Genomic DNA, 21,960 nt, shown 5'->3' on the forward strand with positions numbered 1-21,960 from the left:
ATGGGAGCGTTGTCAGAGGGTTAGATTAAAATTTTTATCTCGCTGAGTTATCGAAGATGTCACCACCAAGCTTAATTTCGTTTACACGATTCTTTCAATTTTCACCACCTGCCGCTAGACTACGGTTGTTTGTGCATTTGGGCAAAAATTTAGAGATACAAAAGTGCATAGAATACATCTATTAGGTTGTCCGAAAAGTGTCTTTCTTTTACGGACACGCATTCTACAACGACGCATCTTTATACAAACATGAAATGTAATCTGTCTAACGTTGTAATCTTTATCTTGATACAACAAAATGGATCATGCGTAATTCGATAAAATAATATAAAACGAAAAGTGTCGTGCAACCATTATCTCCTTATAAAACGAAAGAAGCTTTTCGGACGACCTAACAGTATAGCATAATTTATTTAAGGGATGGAACGCATCTTTACGTTGATTTTATTTCTTCGCTTGTGTTTGTAAAAATATGAAATTGCATAAACACACGCAATCTGTTTATCATTACGTTGCGCAGGACAATGCGCAGGACATTTATTTCACGGAAAATTTTTAATTGGCGATTCGCTGATAGATTCGTCCCGGGAAAAATATGGCTCTATTAACTCATAAAATAACACTTTTATTATCCCTGTTTTATGATTGAATGTAGCGGAGCGAAGAATAGTCGTAAAATAAGTTTCTAATAGACTCGGCACCTTGAAGCAGGGATGTAGGTATCACAGTCCCACTGCGGACGATATCAATAGCATTGGAACGACCTACCTTTCGTTATAAGCAACAAAAGATAGAATTTCATGAAATATGGAGAACTTGAGATATTTGGACGTTATGGACACTGGGCGATGTCAAGCAAATTCGTCGGAATTTCTTCTCTGTCCGTCATCGAGCATGACCTCTTTCGCAGGCTTTTAACAAGAAGAAACACGAGAGCTGGGTCCGCGAGAGAGATGTTTCATCGAATCGTCCACGAGCTTGAATTCGTATAACGTCGAGGGAGAAAACGCGAAACGTCTGCGTGGTTGTTCGTTACACGAACGGGTCACGACGTTCGGCCAGAAGTGAATTTGCGTCTGGCTCGCAGGAATCTCGGCGAGCCGTGACTTTGGCCGTGCCATCGCAACGCGTCTACATTCCGACTTCATGCATACAAATTATGTGATTTGTGGGGGATCCGGGCCTTTTGAAAGTTTCCAAGTCTGTTGAACAAGGAGAGGATCACAGAGTGCTCCATCGTCGATCCTCGGGGAGGAGAGTATCGCGTTCGATCGCGTTAAATCGAACACCGAAAAGGGAACGAGAAACGAGAAAGTTTTTCGATCCTGGCCGCGTGTACGCTGACTTAATTTCAACGTGGGTTCGTTCGACAAAATTCTCCTTTCCTTCTAACCTTTCTGTGTAACTTGCTCGTTTTATCCGCGACGTGTACGACGTTTTGTTGTCCGACGACGTTCGCTGTTAACGAACTTACGAACGGAAGTATCGTGAGAACCGGTGTCCGCCGTGTTGGACAGGAACTTTTATTTCCAGAGAATACAGCATTTCCTGGTAATAAGCTCGTTTCCACAGTTACGGTTTGTCGCAAAAATATTCGCACCATCCTGAGCGGAGGCAAGAAATAGGATGTAATACTTCGGGCTAGACAATTGTTTCGAAGAAATAGTAACACCGGAGTTCATCTTATCGATGTATCTTTTTTATTGTTCTTTATTCAGTTTCGTGTGTGTGTGTGAGAGAGTCTATGTACGCATGCCGTTGTTCGTCAAAGAGGTAAATACGAGGAAAACCGCGGCGAAAGTAGAGTAGAGGCATAGGACTTTCATTGCGGAGCGGTTAAATATAGAAGTGACCTCCAGGTGAAATGGAGACGCTGTTATGCTAATTTATATTCATGCCGGATAGAATTGTTGAATGAGAGTTAAAACGAAAATTAATTTTGATATTTATGTTTGTAGTTCATCGTCGAGTTGATGATTACTTTCAGTTTTACGTGGTTTTAATATACATGTCGCTCAGGGAGATACTTTTTTGGCTTTATTTTCAAGGAAACAATTTGTCTCTCTTTTGACGGTTGATTGATATTTCGTATTTTAATTACTCGTACCCGTACAACTTTAATTTCCCATTTCAACTTCGGTTAGAACTATTTTCAGATATTTAATTATACGTAGAAATTTCACTCGCTTCCCAATAACGCGTTTTATTCGAATCTTTGCAAAACGGAATCATCGGTGTGAAATAAATTATCAATGAGAGGCCGAGACAAAAGTATAAAAGCAAGGCATATTACAATGACGAATACGCGAAAAGTTGGTGCAAACCATTTGTTAGTCGGCACTGTATTTCCTCCAAGAATAATTACATCGCGAAATCAATGGAGCCCCATAGAAATGCGGTAGTTCCGTTGGCTCGTGTAACGACGCTACCAACTAATCCCAGTCGCGGCTGCTTAACGCATGGAAATTAATAATGAGACAGAATGGAAATCCTGGAGCGATAAGCCCTGGATCTACATAACTCAGCTCGTGGATTATACAGCGACGCAACGGTGCCGGTGCGAATTGAACGAACGATCGAGAAACAAACATGGAACCGGTTCATTTAATCCGGCGCGAACGCAACCCGCTTAACTTGAAAATTTCTGTGCCCGTTATGACGCGGAAGCGCGGCAAATTAATTGCCTACCCGCGACAGACACTCCGTATTGTTCCAGGGAAATTTCTATGGTGCGCAAACTCAAATTATTTATTTCGCATTAAACTTAGAATTGTGGTCTTAGCCGTAGGACGAAGTAAATCAAACGAGTCTACCTACGGTGTATGGTAGATTTTGTTACGTAAAGAACGAGAATAAATTTCCGATGTTTTCGTGCGTGCACTGAATTTAAAATGCAAAGTAAACGGTACATGAAACACGAAATCGTGAGGGCGGAGGAAAGGAAGAGACGAAATATATTATAGTTTATCTGGAATATATAGAAAATTAATTGCATGGAATGATTTAATATTTTTGATATTATTTTGCTTTTTTAACTTTTTATGTTCCACCAACATGATACTGATAACATGAAACTGTTTCTTACATTGTCCTCAGATAAGAAATGGAAGGGAGCAGAGAACTATCGTATAGATAAATTTACAAATATTTATTTTATTTTTACAGCAAAATTCTTTGTTTCGACTACTTTCACTTTAAAAACGTGCTGGATTTGCTGACCGATCTTGTTATAAAAATCTTCAAAGTGCAAATATTTTATAGTTATACTATGTTTCCTCATAAAAGATTAACGTACATTAAAAATCATGGAATTACACGACACGATGTATAATTTGTAATTTTGTTCGTAATTGAAAAACATCGAAATACATAACGTTTTGCGAATCTTGTCACAATTGGATCAACAGATTCCGTTTCCTCGTATTCTTTCCGCGCATAAGGTATCCGCTTTGCAAATTACACGGCAAACAGATTCTGAAAGAGCGCTGTTATCATTTATTTTCTTGTCGTTAGAGAGGCGGGAGGTGGCATTAGGCAAATAATAACGGTTCGCAGGCCATTGCTCCTCTCTCCTTGAATCTCCGCAGACAGTTAAGGCCGTATCGCTGGAGCGAATTCTCGGGGCAAAGGAATTTTCGTATTCGCGTCACGTCGCCGTTTCTATACGTACCTACCTGCTGCATACCGTTCGATTTAGTGCGGTACCAGTGTTGTCCCGCCGTTGTCCCGCCGCTACCGATATATTAAAGCAAACACAAATAGACCGATTTGTTCTGTTTATTACGAATACCGAGCATCAACACGGGTGAAATTTGAAAAATTTATTAAAATTCTAACACACGATATACCTCAAACGTAGAAAAATACAATGCGATTTTATTATTATTTATCGTGTCAGCACGAGCAAAAATATGTATTTCAAACGACAAGTGTCTATATTTTGATATCAAATATTAAAACGCTTCCTCTTCGTCGCGATAGGAATTACCTTAACTGCGTCGATAAATTTGTAAAGTATCTCGATAAATAATTTAAATTTCAATTTGTATATTATAATTATATGGATCGAGATAATTGACGATTAACATGGTACGATGCTTAAAAGCAAAATAATATTATGTATACGAATTGGTAATTGTAAGCCAGATCAAACGAAAGAACACTGAACATGCATCGAAAAACGCCGATGAAATTGATATTTAGAGAAATCTCCTTATGTAGGTAAGCTCGTGCTTTGAAAGTTATACGACTGAAAGCATGCAGGAATTATGTCTTTGAACGTAGCAGGATCTTTCTTCGTTGATTAAATTTACGAATAAGAAAAATTGCTGTCATCTGCAAATTATAAATTTAAATAAATAAATAATAAAGAACTTTCTCTTTCTAATAATAATATTGATAGATTCTCTATTTCTCATAGATCCAGTCACGTTTTTACATGATTTGATGAACGTATCTTCCCAATTATTCTCGTTGCGCCTCTATCGAGTGCAGCGAATTCGATGTTGCGTAGCTTGTTTGATCGGTTTGGTTCGATTCGTAGCGCGTGGCAGTTATTCCTGTCTGTATTCTGTCAGATTAGCTCGTTCATATCTATGCCATGCTTGCTGGTACCACCGTTATATATTACTACGTGTCTTATGCTTATGAATCACGTTTGTCTATTTTCTGTGACGCTGTGTCTCCCTATTTCACGTTGCACTTTATTTCATTCCGTTTGCTCAAAATGCTATCTGTGAGGTTGATATCTGCCTAGATCTGAGGGTAAAACGGAATTAATCTACTGAACTAAGCTTCAAATTCAATCTCAAAGGCCTTGAACATTGCACGGGATAATCAAACTTGTTATCTCACTGTTGATCTTTGATATAGTAATGAAAAAATAAGATATTGTACACTTTAGGCCTGATAAAGAAAGATATTAGCACATCTGCAGGAAACTTGAAATAAATTCCAAGGCGAATCCTACAACTGAAATCTGAATCTCACTTGTGGAATCATTTACAAAATCCGTGGAACCGAATTACTTCACCCGACAACGCTTCATTTAATTTACAAAAGGAGACGCGAAGTTTTATATTTTGTTTCTTTCCCAACAGCTTTCACAAAAATTTTCTACGAGAGTAAAAGAAATAAACTCTCGGATTCATCTGAGAGAAAAGAAACGCTGGAAAGACAATGCCGCGATAATCCACGGTGTTCGCCATTTAATAGCCGATTTTCCGATATCACAGTGATCGATATTACCTGTATTTGAAAATGAAACGGCTATACATAGGAGAATGGCCGCGGAAGCCTGATCTCACGAACGCTTAAGCGGCAAATGGCTCGAGCTTAATAGCGGCTCGTTTCCAGTGGGCACTGGTAGTTGGTTAAACGCGCGTAGTTTCGACAGGAAAGCTCGAAAGCAGGAGCGTACGTTACGCGAGCTTCAACCACTTTGAATGCCGGAGATAACTAAACTGGTACTCTTGTCCGCGGATGAGTTCGGGGTTAAGGGAAATACCGCGGGCTGCGGTGTGCTCGATTGTTCATCCGAAGGTTCTATCGCGTTACGCATTACATATATTAACAATTAGTTAGATACACATAGACTACACCCCTGAGTTACATTACTAGTTACCTTTCCTTTCTGGCAATCGGTATGATAAAACGTTTCTTGGTAGTGTAGGACGCGAAACGCTCAAGATAGAATCGATTCTAAGCAAATACAAACTCAGCTTTACGTTTGCCTTTGGATAATTTCAACCTTTCCAAAACTCGATTGTTTTCAGAATGAGAACAAAATTGTTTTCGAGCAATTGTCAGAAATAGAAACACGTCTTTTGACGATTTTCTCGGTGCATGATTTTATAAAGAAGATATGATACAGTAAAATTTGAGATCAGTTTTATCGAAAAGAAACTGAGTTACATTACTAGTTACCTTTCCTTTCTGGCAATCGGTATGATAAAACGTTTCTTGATAGTGTGGGACACGAAACGCTCAAGATGGAATCGATTCTAAGCAAATACAAACTCAGCTTTATGTTTGCCTTTGGATAATTTCAACCTTTCCAAAACTCGATTGTTTTCAGAATGCGAACAAAATTGTTTTCGAGCAATTGTCAGAAATAGAAACACGTCTTTTGACGATTTTCTCGTTGCATTTATAAAGAAGATATGATACAGCAAAATTTGAGATCAATTTTATCGAAAAGAAATATACCTGTTATTTAGTGAATGAACAACTTTAGAAGCACGATCGAGCGTGGCAAGGTCAATATAATTTTCTGTAACTGAAATTTCACTTTCGAAAGAGAAGCTTCTCTTTTGCTTCTAGACGAAGGAATCAAATACACAGTTTGACTTTCTAATTACAATAAGACGTGCTCTATAGATTTCTTCGTATCTGGTTATCAAACTACTGCACTGAAGATACTACGATTAAGAAATACTTCTAAAGATAGTATTAAAATTCATAAAATCAGCACGAAAGAGCTACGTACTACTCGTATTCGCGATAAATCTAATTCATAGGAGAAACAGTTCTTTTGTATCTTACTCACCAATCGCGTCAAATGTTATCAAAATATTGCTTTCTCTGTTGCGGCAAACGCGTTCGTCGCACTTTTGCAACGTCGTTAGCAACAGGCTTATGGACTTTATCATCGTCTAAAGTCGACGTTGTCAACATGTTGACAACTGTTAAGCGTCTGCGGCAGACAGTGTCAGACTCGGTCGTGCTACGCGATATTCAAAGGTGTCAACGATACGCGTGCCGTTGACATACTTTCGCCTGCTCGATACATCTCGTCGAAAATTTACCAGTTTTATCGTATACAGCTTGATCGATCAGTTTCTTCTTTGCCTATACGCAACAATTTCAACGACGAATTCTACGAATATTCAAGAAGCTGGTCGTTAAACGCAACGCTCTGGGCAATATGGACAACTACTCGATTACTAGAATTTTCAACAAGAGGTACGTTATCTCGAGAAACGACTCGAGCAACTGATTCGTCACGATTGCAACGCGGTTATAGTCGAGATTTGCTCCTTGGTGAGAATGTTACGGGCCCTTCGGGGCAAAACAATTCCAGACTGAATTTGCAAATGATGCTTCTCGGAGAAGTTTATGGCTGAAGACGCTTTCCTGTGTAACGATTTAGAAACTAGCGATATTAGTAAACCGAATTACAAGTTAGCGGAATTATACATTTTTCTTTCACAGTTTCCATATGACCCTGGAAAGGTACGATTGACCTGCTAAATACAAGCCAAGCACAATTCTCACTGAAATAATTTCCAATACGAGATGGCGATATTTTTATCGTCAGTAATAACAATTTTAATATTCACGGTACCATGTAGAAAATAATACGCAATATTAATATTATATTTGAAATTAACACAGTTCTGAAAGTCATATTTCAAATTGTTTGCCACTTCCATTCAACGAGCTAAGCGTTCGAATATTTATGGAAATTAATTTGGTAGTACAGGTATGTTTTCGTGATTGGAATCATGTGTAGAAGGATAACGCGAGATATGAGTGATCGTATACTACTCGATCTCAGGGAAATCGTGTTAAATAAACTTGAATTTCAAAAATAGGATATGAATGGGACGCAAGCTAAATATGATTGATGGTTTAAAGTTGCATAAATCATAATCGAAATTCTTAAATAATAGAAAATCCTTGATATAGGTATATATTGTTGCAGGTAGACTGCGGACGTTTATACAAACTCAAACTTTTATAAACACAATTGAAATAAAGGAAACAACGATATACGATAATTAAGAATAATACTATCTAAATGATAAACAAATGGCCAATTCAGCAACCTAAATATATGAATGTTTCAGCTACTAGATATTGTTATGAGTACTACATTTCGAATATTTCACGTATTTTGGCATATTCCGAACATACTGTGTATTTTTGCGTTTATCCATTTTTCGTAAATGCATAAGCATCCGCGTTCCAATTGCGACAAATATTTCCTTCATTTTCCATTCTTTCATTTTCAATTTTCTTTCTTTTATTCGATAACAAACTTATAGATGATTGCTTTATCCGTCAAATTTGTTATATTTAATTAGTACCGAAAGGGAGCTATCACTTTTGCGAGACTCAAAGTTCGGAACAGTGCATGGTCTTTGGCAATCTCGTTAATGAATAGGTGAAAATTAGAATGCCAGATCGAGGCAGAACAGCTCTTATGGAAATGACCAAAGGATCATATCGATCCATTGTAATTCTTGAGAGAGCGCGCGAGCTTTGAAATTTGTGCGGTGCCCCGCGGGAATGCGGATCTATTTGGATCGCTAATTTCGCCAGTTAATTTTAGGGAGGCTAACCATAGTAATGGAGTTTGCGGTGTGGGCCAAGCTTCTCATCCGTTATCGATAACGTCGATGGCTGAACTCCGTGTACCGGATGTCAGAGGGAATTGGACGTGTACCGAACACGTTTGAAATTCCTACAGAAAGTTCGGAGTACCGTTTGGCATTCCTACCCCAAACAATCGGCTACTTCCGACTCGGTCAAGAGATCCTGAACCTTTCGGTGCCAAGAACATGCGTTTCTCCGTAACTCAACCGCAATCGAAGGTTGGTTCATTTCCTGCCTAGATTAATTCGCATCTATTCACGATTACTGTGACTAGTGGCACCGCACCGGGTTAAACGATCGGATCACCTTGCTGGAATATGTAATTGTACAATGTTGGTCGATTTGCTCGCGCGCATAATATGAGTTGCAATTTTGGAAAATTCAGAGCAAAATCTGCGTGAATGGTAGAACAATTCTTAAATGCAGCTCGTTGATTCTATGCCGATATTCTGACCAACTTTCTCCACTTTTTATGGCATTCCCTATTGTGGGTCAGGTCACTCGTAACATCATAGCCTCTGGAACTCTGTCTTCTTTCCTTTTGTATTCATGTCCTTACCTGAATTTTAATCTTGAATTTTCGACACGTTGTCATCTATGGTATAGTTATCAATTTATTTCGACGAATCTGAATCACTTGTTACGAACCGTGATCAATGTATTCAAACATACTTTTGATTTAAATTTTAGCAATTTGGTAATTGTACAAGTATCTGTATTACACATATACGAATATTTAACTCTCAAAAGCTATAGTCAAAGAAACTCACGTTTAATCCATCATGTTTATTCTAGATATCAATAAAATCAAGCAAGTGCAATTAAATGTTCTATTGTTACTCGATATTCGATTTTCTATAGAAAATATATAGTTCCCAATGGATGTACGTCGGTAGTATTATTACGAAACAATAGTATGATAACAAAATGGGGCGGAAATTGCTTCCATGATAACTTTTAAGGGTGAAATTTATAGCTTTTAAAAAAGGGAAAATTATTTTACATATAAATGTGAAAAATTTCTAAATTTTAATTTAGAATCCAAATTAATCGAATGATAAAGCTTCAGGTCACATTAAAAATAAGCTGAAAATTCTATTATACCCTGACGATATATGAAATGAATATCAACATTCTCGCCCTGCGAACAATAAAGAAACGAATGATAATCACGCTTGAAATTCGTTGCGTTCCCATTGTTTTTCATACGAACGGACTAATCACGCGATGGACGTTTGAAAACAGAACTCGCATATTGCGCGGGTGGAATAAACGAACGATTCGGGCTGCGAAATTAAAATCTTTTCCCGAATTCCTTTCTCGACTCCCGGTCCGTGGAATCGCGTAATGAGCTTTTTGTTGCGTCCCGCGTTATTACAAAGTCGAAAATAATCACGAGAAATAGCGGAATTCGTAATATCACGAACGACAATCGGCCATGTCGGCCTCCAATCCCTCTTTTTCGTAGTTGGTTTTCAAACAAAGTTGTTATCATTTTTTTTCTTCCCAACGTGTTATTTACTTTGAAGAAGAATTTTTATAAACCGAAAAAATTATTCCGATAGATAAAAAAAAAAAAAAAAAGGAAGTGGAACAAAGAACACAACGAATAAAAAACAGGATCGTTTAGCATCTTTTGTCGTTCTGTTCGTTTCGATGCATCCCAGAAACCTGTGTGAACGTACTCGGTACCGTTGTGAACATGATCACGTCTAGGTAGACAACAAAAGCTACTTGAATAGATCTCTGCTCTGCCAACGATTCTTCTTGCTATATTTCTCGTGAAAAACGCGCGTGGAAATAAGCCACGCTTACCGGACGTGATAATTCCACCAAGCAGAGATACGCGCACGATTTTTTACTTGGCCGCTAGAGTGATTAATGAATCTGCCCGCGAGATCATATCTTTTCAGTCGGTTCACCATGGCTGAAACAGCGACCGCGTTCGAGCGAATTCGTTGCCCCCAAAATGAACTTGGAACTCGAATTGTACGATACGTTCATGCGTGTTGGTTTCAGTTATACGTATTTAAATTCTGTGATTTTTTCGATCGCGCCACGATTATTACGCTTGCATAAAAGATTTCTTAATTTAACATTTAAAATTTCAAATAAAGAATTAACGACTTACAATTAACGATTTCGAATTATAACATTAAGATTTTAGAAGGCAATTCTATAAATATATTAATGAAGTTACTAAATGTAAGTTGCTACTTCGTAGTGACGGAATCAACTTTTCATCGTTCGATTTAAAATTTGGATATAGCCATAGTCTGTATGAGTTTATTGAACTCTTCCTCGACCCAGAATCGGTTTAAACCCAGATTACGAAAGTCGTTCCACCTTTGCTCTGGAAGTTTCTGATTTAAGAAAATCAAAGTGGCACAAAAAACAGTTCTTCTCGAAGTAGGTTAATTTTAACCTGACACGTTATCATTATCAGCCAATTTTAAGGATATTATGTACATATAGACAGACAGCTTTTTTGAAATTACCAATCTACGAATGAAATAATAATTACTGATACATTATAAATATCAAACTTGTAAAATATCGTCCTGTGGAAAAAGTGAATTAAAAGTAGAAGATTAAAAACATCCGTATTAATACAAAATATCTTACTATTGCATCAAATTATCTTGTTTAAAAAAGGAAGGAAATCAATTGGTTAAATTCGTAACAAAGTAAAATCAGATAGTGTTTAGTTAGTCGACGATACTGTTTGTTGTTTCGCTAATTTAATGGTCCTTATACGTTATACGTTAATTGCATTAGTCGTATGATATCGTTCGAACGAGTTTCGTCAATTAAAAGCATTAGATTTCGATTAGCAACAGCGACTCTCCTCGTTGCTTTTCAGCGATTTCATCCCGTTATGATACAACGCTTTTTCGTCCTTTTTCACCATCGATCTAGTTTGTACGACGAAAGGCCTTTGAACGGTTCGGTATCGAACATTGCGAAATAATTTCCTGCTTGACTGCACACTTTGATAGTTCGTCGTGTAATCTTCAGTACTAAGTCGTTGCGTCAAAAATCCTTTGAATGCTATGTTAAATCGATTAGTTCAAGTGAGAGTCTGTATCATCTGCCATGCTTTATTTATCATCCACTTATTATATATATGCCTTTAAACATTTAGGATAAAATTCGTGCACGACCCATGCTATAGCAGATACGCTAAGTTCTCAATATTAAATTATTTCGCAATTTTTGTAAAATGGCTACAATACTTGTACCGATTCCGATAGAATGTAGAATATAATTTGAATGTTCACTCTAATTACTGTTATATATGCAAGTACTATAATTACATGGCGTTGGAAATTTATTTGTTTACGAGTCATTAATTTTATGTATCGGGGACGAAGTTGTGGATTTAGAAACTGTAATTTAGAAACTAATTTAGACACATATTACAATGTACATGATGTTATTGCGGTGTGTACCTATATTAATTATATTATCGCAATATCAGTAAATTAATATAATACACGCCACTGAATTCGTATTACCGTGCAGTTTAAAAACATGGTAATAAAAATATGCGTCGTTATTTAGAAAGTCGCAAAGTCCTGTTTTTATACAAAAATAATTGAAATTTCTTTTACGTCAGCAAATTTTGCTTGTTCGTTCATCTAAACATTGAATGAATTATTTAATTAGAATTACGAATCTTACGTATATAAATATACCTACTGTACATACTGTGGCACGTATGTAACACATAATAAGTCAAATACCTTGCTTGAGATTAGAAAGCCTCGCGAGTAGAGTAGACGTTTAAGGATGAGATGAGAGTACTTAGTACACAGGCCGGATTCGAAATGCGACAAGAATAACGGTTCTTCAAGGCTGAAGAGAAGAGTATCCGAAAGGTTGATGACTCGTTGAAATCGTCTAGAACATGGTATACCACTCGATCTACAGCCATTAAGTTCTGTTTGGTTAGCGTGATCCATCCAAGTACCATGGTTCCCAGGTACCATTCGAAGTGCATGTGCTGTTCGCGTGACGACAATCTCTTTTTCTAACGACAAGATACGAGCGAGTTTCGTGGGATTTAAATGGGAACGTTTTGTTGAAACTCTCTTCGACGAAGCTTTGGTATCGCGAGCGGAAATCGACAGAGTGTTGTCTATTTTAATGAAAGATGATCGACGACGAGGCTCCCTTCGCGTCACGATCTCTCGAAACTGCATCCGCAACGTACGTAGAAAGTTCTCCAGAGGTCAACTTTCACCGTCCGAAACCTGTTCCACGAAAGAAGATGCGCCACGATGGAAAAGATTTCCAGTTGCATTCTTGGAAATTGTACGTTCGAGAAAATTTAGTCACGTATTTATACTTGTTTGAGCACATTTATCATTGGATGAGTTAGAAATCGAAAGGTTGCACAGGTTGTTTGCTTCGTCAGAGTGTGTTCGCTTTAGAAATTTAGGTGGAATTAGTAAGATTGACATTTTTATTAGATATTTCCACAACGTCGTCCGAATGCATTCTACTTGTAATAAATATGTATTAGTGACGAGTATCCAAGTAGGAAAAATGCTAGAATATGACTTGAAAAGCCTATTTCAGCATGTGAAAATATAAGACTATGACACTCAGCGGACAAGATCGATGATCTTCTTGTTACGCTTCCCACTATCCAATCTTACGTCTAATTCGCGCATAAAATTCTATTTAAACTACGCGTGCGATGTATTTCTCATAGAAACTGAGTCTTTCAATTTGTTTCCGTCTGTAAAGAAAGCAAGGGAATTTTCTTCTATAACTAATTGTTCCATTGAAGTACTTTCGGTGCAAGATTTCTAATATATCGTGTATGGCCTCGTTATCTATACCTATAACCACTTTTACTGTTTCATAGCGTATGATCTATTGTATTGTACGTGGTACGTAGATACTACATTTAATGCGCATTAATGCCATCAAGATTTGCTTGCAAGTGTAAGGTAATTATTTTAAGTAAAGATAAATGGATGATAATAGACAAAATGTGTAAGAAATGATATTTAATTCATAGCCGAGGTATGTAATTTTGTAATGTAACGAAAAAGAACGCGATCTTCTGTGTTTCTGTGAGTTTTCAAGTTTCACAGAAACGATATTCTAGATGGTTTTGCCGACGATAAACTACGCCATTGTAGAAGTGCTGTATCGAAAGATGCACTTAGCTCCTTTCACCATAAGGTTCTTTGAAACTACCAGTCGCATCACACACGAGAAGTATATTTCTAAATTGGCCGAAGAACATCAATTTATTTAACAACGTAAAATTTGTCAAAAAATGTTGTATTTTGTGCTTAACTATATGACGAATCGGAATTAGATATTTTATGGTACTTATTGTACCAAGATGATAGACACAGATACAGATGTTATAAAATATATTCCTTGATATTCTACTATCTTTTATTAATTTAATATCTCAAAAGTGTATACGATACCAACAGTTTCAAGCTTCAACAGGATTCACAAAACAACACAAAGAACAGGTAAAAGCGAGTAACGAAACATTTTCAAATTCCTCTCGATCTCTTCCAAAGCTTTATACTACGTGTTTTGTACAAAGCAAACACGTTTGTTTTTATTTTTATAACCGTTACAATTGGCAACCGGACCGATTTATAGGAATTTGGATTTAAAACAAATAAAATACGAATCTCTCTCCATATATCGAAGAACCATGAACACGCTCGTACATAAATATTTTTTCCCAGTCAATTTTTTAGAAATCTCCATCGATTTCATATAAACTTCCATTACACCGACATCTTTAACAAACTATAGTATTTCCATCCTTCCTTCTTTAAAAAATATCAATTTAAAATTGAACAATCTTTGTCAAGATTGCGCCACTTCGTCATTTAATTAAACACGATTCTTCCGTGATATAATTACAAATACACTCACAGAGTTATGATATTCTTCGATTATGCAAACATGTCTCGAAGAAATACGGTCATAATAATTAATAAGTCTAGGAATAATTGCGAATCGTGCAAGATTAATTATCGCGCTGGCAAACATTATACATAAATATCTGTTTCCCAGTCAGTTTTCCAAAATCTTTATCGATTTTATACAAACTTCCTTAATAAAATGTAATAACTCTAATTTTCCCTGTTTAAAAAATATCGATACACTTATGCACACAAATATATGTTCTTCAAACATGTTGCAACGAAATACGATCGCATAAATAAATAAGCGTGAGAGTCATCGCGAATCGTACGGGATTAATTAGCGTCCTGACGATTGCCAGATACTCGTTAGCAAGCTTCGAATCCGCGAACCACGAACCACATGGATCGACGTAATTAGGTGATGCGTTCAGTCGCATTTCGATACTCGCGTTGTATCTGCTCGTATTTTTCCATAGATTTTCACGTTCTTGACACAAGGGTGTCCCTTTGGCCAATAGGTGATATTGAAATATAGGTAAAAGGAATCAAAGACAGGTGCGCGCCACTGACGAGAACATCAAGTGGTCGTATGGTCGCGGCTTTTCCAGCGACAAAAATCCTCGCTTCCATTCGTTCGTTCGCTTCTCTCCCCCTCTCTTTCTTTCTTTTTTTCATTTCCCACATACTCGTCGCGTATTTCAACGTTTTCATCGATGTCAATCATGATCGCGGAACGACAGACAGCTCGTAATCATCGGGCCTGCCATAAACTGGTTAGAGGGACGCTTTTAAAATCCAATTCGACCGAAATATTATTTACAGCGTCGTGTCTTGCCGCTTCTGTTTTGTCGCTGTTCGAGCACCAGAGATTCGTAGGCCGACTAGAAGGTAAATATTTACGCGCGAAATGAAATGCAAATTTTCATTCGCCACGGGCCACGCTTCATCGCCGGCTATTTGTTCCAAGAAGAACAAAATTTCGTCGATTCGCCCCTGTGATATTTATTACGACGATCCAGCGAACTGATGCGGCACGACTTGACAAAATAACCATTGCATATTCGAACGTCAATTGCACCTGGCAATTCGATGTCGCTAACGTTACGCACTGCTGCGTCTATTTTATTGTTCGTTCCATATTTTTCTTTCCATTTTCCATTCTCTTTCGTTGTGTGGATGATGGGCTTCGAACGAGTACTGTACAACGAGAACACATACGAAGATTATCAGTGTTATAGAAAGAAGCGAGCGCATCGATTAAACAATCCTTTCTATCGACATGGATGTAATTTCATGGGCGGCGTTCATTAATTCGAATGGTATCCCGTTAACCCCTTTATGTTCCTATCGTTTTCCTGTTAAAGAACTACCGGGCTCTGCGTATTTCGCCTTCGTATGGAATTTTCAGGAAATACTTGATAACGGATAGCTGCGCGAATGTTCGGTAATAACGAGGCGCGTAATTTCTTGTTTTGTCGTGTTAACAAGTACAGAATGTGTTAGGGAAAAAGGAAGTAATATAAAATGTATGTAAAAATTAAGTGAACGCGGAAAACACGAGAATTGAAACAACTCATGAGCCGATAAAATGCGATAAAACTTAATTTTTGGTTACAAATGTCCCCTTTATTTACTCGTCAACTTCGCTGCTATATTGCGACGATTACACTGCGATAAATGATGTAAATATTCATTATTTAAATAGTCATAAAATTCGAGTTAATAACTTCCGCGATATAAAAAACAAATATTTATCAATTTTCATAAACCGAGAAGACTGGGAATCAATATTGAATTGCGGCGAAGATATCAAAACTGGTTTGTTGCCCGAGTTTACATCGGAAACACACACGCACGGTATTAGAGCACATTGCTTCGTTCCCATATAGAACGAATAGACAGCTAATCAACATTAAATACATCAAAGTACTGACGTCAGTGATTGAAATTATGATAGTGGTTCTATGTTAACGGTCGACTAATTTGACAACGATATGGACAGCGTATTAAATACTTCTTCGATTGAAAACGATTTAATAGACATGAAAGTGTCATATCGTCGTTATTGACGTTTAAACGTATACGATAAAATGGTATTAAATTTTTGCTTCCAATTTCGTATATATATTAGGTTGTCCGAAAAATGTCTTTCTTTCGCAAACGTATTTTTTACAACAGTGCACCTTCGTACAAACGTGAAACCACGTTCGTGAAATATCGCGGTGTTTATCTCAACGGAACAAAATGGATCGTACGTAATTCGGCAAAATAATATAAAAGAAAAAACGTTGTGCGTCTATTATTTCCTCATAAAACGAAAGAAACTTTTCTGACAACCTAATATATAGGCACATAAATTTACAAGAGTGAAACATCGATCCTGCGCGAACAGATGGTCGATAATAAGCATCTATTAAAGAAAAACCAAAGATACAGTTTTCAGAAAACCAACCAGAAACCTGTTAATGAAACAAATATTCTTATCGCGTCGTTCTATCTGTCTAATAAGTAGTTAGCACAATTAGAATCGTCAGGGCATGCCGGCAGAAACGATGTGAGAGTTTTTTGCGTATCATAGTAGACCGGGATGCGGACAATAATGCGATTTCTCAGCTCTCTCCACCTGCTTTTTCGAGGGGTCAGTGATCTACAATCATATACTTATACGAGGCCAGCCCGCATGTGTGCACGTGCTATGCAAACGTGCCGTTACTCTGGGACCGTCGTTTTAAATCATAAATAATTTTCCCTCGTTTCGCCAATATTGTTCGCTGGCCCATGGAATTCACGAAGATTTGTAATATTGTAATTTTAACGTTTTCAAATGTATGTTAAGAAGAGAAAGAGTCAAAAAATGTGAGCTACAAAGCTTGGATCGAGTAGTAAGTTCTTGCGCATTTCGACGAATGTTATAAAAATTGTTTGGAAAGAGCAAGAGGACTTGAATTTATTGGCGGAAAGTATATATTTATGAAACAACGGAATAAGTAAGTTACTCCTTGGTTAGATAAATTTTGTATGAAAGTAATAATACCTGCAACGTGTTTTTTTAAAAACAGCGCGAATGAACTTACTAATCAACCTAATACGATATTGCATATTATTGATCCATAGGTTTGTGCAATTTTCAGAAGTATAGAAATTTCACTTTTATCGTGATTATTTGGTGACTTAATCAATTATCTATCTCGCAACATTATTTACAGGTTGCCTCCAATGTTCCTATAGTTTGTGCGTTTCTTACTGGAAAAATTCAATGAAAGTATATGATATTGTATAGTGATAAATTAATTTCTATACGAGTGTTTTGATAGCTAGGAAATATTTGCTATTTATTACTGTCAACTATTTATTAGTATAATAGTTTGAAAAATGACATTTTCCACGGTAATTGAATTCCATGGCCAGGTATTGTATAAATACTATATATAAATGCTCGCATTTAATACGAAATGAAAACCACGGAAACTTATGTGCCAACCTAATACAGAATTAGGAAAGAAAGAAAATAAGGAAGGGAAATGTTACGAAGGACGATTTAGCTTGAAATTGGACAAATATTTGGGAATGTTATTAAAAGGTGAATGAAACTCTGTGTGGATAGAGAAAGGGGCGATGGGAAAGCCGGGTCAACGGACAAAGCACGATTTCAAACTTTTTTTTAATCAAAAAACTTTCAGACGACGTCGAGCAACGATGACGGTTTAATTGCATGCGATGCAACGGCAAGTTCCGGTGAACAATAAAATGGAGAAAACGCGATATGTGAATGAAGATTTTTTTATTAAAAACCGGATGAGTTGGGCCCGGTTCTGTGAAACTGTTCCCAGACGCGTGTGCGAGGGAAAATACGTTGTTACGCGCCACCGCGAGATTTTTGCGGAATAAAAAGCTTTAATAGCGCGTGCCGTGAAATTTGAATCTACGAGAACGGAGTATGACAAAAAAGTGGCGTATGCAGGTGAAAGTTTAAATAGAAATATAAAAAGGAAAAGTAGAAAGATCGTAGGAGGAAAGAAAATTGATAAGAGAGAGTAACAATTCTATTGTATATTGATAATTAACAATAGTCCTATTAAAATAAATCAATATATTATCAATCTATTAGCTAAAACGCATGAATGTATAATACGTTGTATGAAACATGCTGTTTGAATTACGGAACATGATGCTTGAATTAACCTGCCGATTGTCATTTGAATGTACATGGGAATTATACATCATAACGTATTGTGCAGTTAATTACAAGAAATTATTTATCCGTATGTTCGCTAATTATGTTGTTTCAATTTATTGCCTTATTTTGAATGTCTCCGAAAATAATAACGCATTGTATATGCACTTACGTATATAATTATTATAGAGACAACTCCTGGTTTTATATGAAATATGCTAATTAGCTTAAATTATCACGGCGAAGATTAATCAAATATGACTTTGTACTCATGATGAGTGAGGGTACGAAAATTTGTCAAAACTCTTTGTAAGGATTACAAGAGAGTTTGTTCCTACAATTCTCCAACTTAATTGTCATTAATAAAATTTTCTACAAATTAAATGCAAAACTAAAAGAAGCTTCTAAACTCTAAAATTACACTCGAGAATCGCAACGAGAAATGTCAACGATATTGGATAGAGATGTAACAGTTTCTTTCGACATCTATTCTCGTTTTCCAATCTTTCTTATAAAAGATCATCTCAAAATTTTTCCTTTAGTCTGTGTTATAATCGAAGCTCTAAAATAGGGAATATTCTCTCATACGAGAACAAAGTTATTCGCTTATACAGATAAGGTACTCATGATTATTTGAAATAATCAAGACGTCATTTCAGTCTGTAACCTGCGAATATTTATGCAAATTCGTCTTTTTGTAAATATAATTTACAAAATGGAACTTAGATAGAAAACTCTTTTATCTATTAAATATTGTAAAAGGCACTGAACTTTGAAAAATTTTCTACGTATTATACGTATTCCGTGCATTCGTATATCTTCTTCCACGAATACATAAGCAATGAATGAATGCATAGCAAATAATAAGTAAATGAGGGAGTGGAAAGATGTAACCCTCTCGCGACTCTGTCGAGAATAGTGCGTTAATAAACAGACTACTCTGTGTTGTTAACGTCGTTCGGTGATGCCTGTCTGAGGCTACAGGAAGCGTAATTACAGGTAAAATCGAACAATACGTGGATCGGCGAAGGTTCGGCTGGCGCCTCGATTATACGTTAACAGCGACGCGCATTTCCGAGGCAATTAAATGCGCGCCTAGCAAAGTGTCGTTAATATTAAATTAGATTTCGTGTCGCTCGGACACGCGTAAATTACCAGATTAAACTAAACGTTAAATTAACGCTAAATTAATTAATACGCGAGAAAGAGCCCGCGAACCGATTTCCGATGACGTTCTAATTAATTTGCGAAGTATGGGAACGTCGTTAAGAACCATACCAGGAGATATCGTAACGTGTCCTAATTGAATTGTCCTTTTCTTCTTCGTACTACTTCTGAAATTGTAAATTATGTCCTTACAGTGACTTTCGAAGGCATTTGAATATCTATTATAGAAAAGTACTTACACTGACCAGCTCTACCTTATCCTCGGTGATTTTTCGAAGATCGTTATTAACGTTTTGATCGTCGATCAGGTATCGTTCGTTAATTAATTCGTATCAAGCGAGGCACACAAAATCGTTTCATTTTTCAAATTCGTATAACGTGTGTTATCAAGTACAATTAAGTTGTACGATTAATTAAATACAATTAATTAAGTATTAATTAATCAAGTACAACTAACAAGTTGATTGATTCGTATCAACCGAAGCACATAAAATCGTTTCATTTTTCAAATTCGTATAACGTATGTTATCAAGTACAATTAAGTTGTACGATTAATTAAATACAATTGATTAAGTATTAATTAATTAAGTACAACTAACACGTTGATTGATTCGTATCAAGCGAAGCACATAAAATCGTTTCATTTTTCAAATTCGTTTAACGTGTGTTATCAAGTACATTAAAGTATATCGGAATATTCTGTATTGTCATCAACACCGTTTCCATCGATTCCCACCTCACTAACTCTGAAAATAATCTCCAGCCGACGACTAACCTGAGAAAGGATACATAAAAAAAAATAAGTACACATTTCACAAACTCTAATGGACGCTCCGAAGCAGGGGAGCGAGGTCATTGCGTTAGAAAGAGGAATTCGATGTAAACCCGCGGGCGAAAGTGGCGCGACAACGAAGACGCTGTCCGGTCGGCGAGATTTATTTTCAATCGAGAAACGTCGCGATTCGTCGAAACGTACGGGTTGCCGTGTCCGTGACGGTTTGCCGGGCTGTGTTGTCAAAAGCCGCCGGTAGAATACGTGCTCGTGGCGAGAAAGAGCGGCACTCACCCACGTGGCCAATTTTCTTCCGACAATATTGACCTTCCCTGTACTCCGGATGGAGGACCAAAAATTCCTGCGGATTTCACGTCGCCCGGAGACGGAACAATGTAGATACCGGACGAGTGGCTAATCCGGGATGTTCGACGCGAAGACTCGATTACACTGCGGATTTATCGAAGGCATTGAGTGCTCTAAGCCCCCGGACGACGCTCCGAGGAAATCGAGATTTATATTCCGGACGCGAGCGACCTCCACTGTCCGGGAAAAAATTCTTTCGCTGCTGCACCACAACCAGACTCTCTTTCCCTTCCCTCTGTCTCGCTATTTTCTTTTCATCGGAAAAAATTAAGAATTATACGCGTTTCCGCGCGCACGATAGCGGAAATACACGCTGATTTACTGGAAGAAAGATTTCCGTTGTTTTGGCTGCGTAATGATACTCTGTTGGGGACTTGGTTCGTCGTCGAGGATTTTCAGTACAATAAAGTGAAACAGAATTCAGGAGACAAATTACTGTGAAAGTAGATCTCGATGAGAGAGAAATAGGGAATAAGTTGCGAATAATGCAAAGCTGAGGTATATTAACTCCTCCTTAAGCTCTGAATTAAAGCGATAATATGCTGCAATAACCACATCGTAAACTTATTAAATTGAACACAAATATACAGTATTAATAAAATTTGGGAATCAATCGAACGTCTATTCGTACATAACGATATTAATTTGTCTGTATGTAATGCTCTTTCTGTTTCTCTCTCTCTCTCTCTCTCTCTCTCTCTCTCTCTCTTTCCCTTTTTCGTAAGAAAATTATCTTTCCATTCCTATTAAAAGCTCATCTTAGTGCGCAAACTCTCAAAGACGTTCAACTCCGTTCGTGCGAAAGATAAGGAAATTATTTTCGGTCGATGCAGATTGCCCTGTAATACGGAAGTTGGAAGGCAAGGACGGATGCAAAGAGCCACGTCGGTCAATAAACTGAATTAAAATAGCTCCGGAAATTACACATCCGAGGATGTCCGACGATGAAACGTTCTGTCCGTCTCGACGCAACGCAAACCTCGTAAGCCTACAATTTCTTGCTTATCTATTTGATGGGTAGACCTGGCTCGAACTTTACATTTCTAACATAGCCTTATCAAAGAGCGTTTATGACACTTAAATCAACTGGATTTCACGAGAAAGTATTTTCAAGAAGAATTCCTTATGACGATAAAAAGTATTTATAAGTACGTTTAATTTCTATTCTTTCGTCAAATACAAGCGAT

At 37.1% G+C, this 21,960-nt stretch overlaps 1 protein-coding gene across 5 annotated transcripts in view; it reads left to right on the forward strand.

Moving 5' to 3' along the window:
* Positions 1-21,960, forward strand: part of LOC132910579 (uncharacterized) — a 75,697-nt gene that overhangs the window by 8,430 nt on the left and 45,307 nt on the right. Inside the window, exon 1 of one of the 5 annotated variants that reach the window (XR_009658796.1) lies at positions 6,669-6,963. The exons of 3 other annotated variants lie outside the window; for them this stretch is intronic. The gene's annotated coding sequence lies outside the window, so the exon portion shown is untranslated. Of the gene's footprint in view, positions 1-6,668; positions 6,964-21,960 lie in introns of those variants that run through there. One more of the 5 variants, XR_009658795.1, reaches the window with a different exon arrangement.

The sequence above is a fragment of the Bombus pascuorum genome, chromosome 1 (genome assembly GCF_905332965.1).
Source record: "Bombus pascuorum chromosome 1, iyBomPasc1.1, whole genome shotgun sequence".
Classification (NCBI taxonomy): Eukaryota; Metazoa; Arthropoda; class Insecta; order Hymenoptera; family Apidae; genus Bombus; species Bombus pascuorum.